The following is a 1,576-nucleotide window of genomic DNA, read 5'->3' as shown; positions in this document are numbered from 1 at the left end:
TAGATTAAAATTGAATTAGTGTTTTATATGGAATATCTTTCTCACGTGATTTATTAATCAGCATAGTTTTTTATATTTAATCACATAAAACTTCTGAAACCATATATTTTCAACCATAACTCCGATTTTAGTGGTTCTCGAACATGTGATCTCGTAGCGGCACGTAGAATATTCCTACGCAGCTTATTCTTATGTTTGGTGTAATGTTATTTTTATGTACTCTTTGTCTATTTATATGTATTGCTACGAGTAGCAGCGAGGTCACGAGAAACCCAAAGACCAACTTGGTGAAGTACCTAGAGTTGCACAAAAAAAGGCAAGTTGTGCCCTTCGTCACTTTTCTTTACCTAATAAAGTTCCTGTTAATCACTGTGACATGCTCAGGTTAATTTGATGGGACCTAATAGGTTACCTTAGTTTTGTTCACCCCACACCTTGCAAACAAATGAATTATTTGGTAGACTTGTTATTGCTCTACCTGGTTTGGGATTAATATTATATCTGAATTAGCATCATGTTCCATTATTATTGTGGTTTAATTATTATTCATGATAAGACTATTGTGTTAATTGGAACATGGAGCTTAACTTGAGATAACGGTGCCACCACAAGGGTAGAATAGGACGCCCTTGGCTGGCTAATTAGAAAAACTAGTGGAGGACTATCTTACCCGAAAAGGGCAAGGGCGATACAGGAGTTGCCAGTACATGGAGGTTCTCGGGTCGATCATGCTGTGATGGATTTTCGGACGAGGATTCCTATATCGCTCTTCTCACGAAATCGTAGCGGGTTTTCCGAAGCTAGTGCAACTTTGTAAAGGCCTTGTAGTGGATCCCTAGCCATTCACCTCAGAAGTGTCTAAGGGCCTTACAAACCCTGGCTAGATAGGATACACGAATTGTGGGTAAAGGGCGCAACCTCTGTAGAGTGTAAAACAGGTATCTCAGCCGTGCTCATGGTCAAGAGCGACTCAGGACTCTCACATGATTAATTTATGGAATTAAATTTAATCTGTCATTTGCATTGCATTGTGGGATTTATTATTAATTGTGATCTCTCATTTTATTGGGATGATATCTGCTTATACTTAGTATCTACTAATAAAATTTTGACGAACTTGTTAAAAGCAACGCTCAGCCTTAACCATTCTCTTTGGTAAGCCTTACACTTCACATGAGCCCTCACCCTAAGTGAGCTCATGCACATTATTCCCCACAACTTGTTGAGCGATGAACGTATGTGAGCTCACCCTTGCTATACTCATCCCCAGGTCAAGGACAGGTACCGCAAGATGAGGAGCATGAAGGATGCCACGATGAGTTTATGAGAGGTCTAGGTCGTCGTCTCCTAGTCAACTATGATTGTGGAGGATCGTTGTCTTCATATGATATAATTATTTAGCTATTTTGTACATAGCTTCTATTATATAGTAAAGATGTGATATTCGTTTATGTACCATGAGTCGTCATATGTGTGAGACTTGATCCTAGCACACATTTGATTTGCGCCCGGGTTTGCCCTTAAATCTGGGTGTGATAGATGCCTCGTCCTAGGATATGGGCTGACCAGGATCTCG

The sequence above is a fragment of the Zea mays genome, chromosome 4, assembly GCF_902167145.1.
Source record: "Zea mays cultivar B73 chromosome 4, Zm-B73-REFERENCE-NAM-5.0, whole genome shotgun sequence".
Classification (NCBI taxonomy): domain Eukaryota; kingdom Viridiplantae; phylum Streptophyta; class Magnoliopsida; order Poales; family Poaceae; genus Zea; species Zea mays.
The sequence above is the reverse complement of the archived record's forward strand: the minus strand, read 5'-3'. Positions refer to the sequence as shown.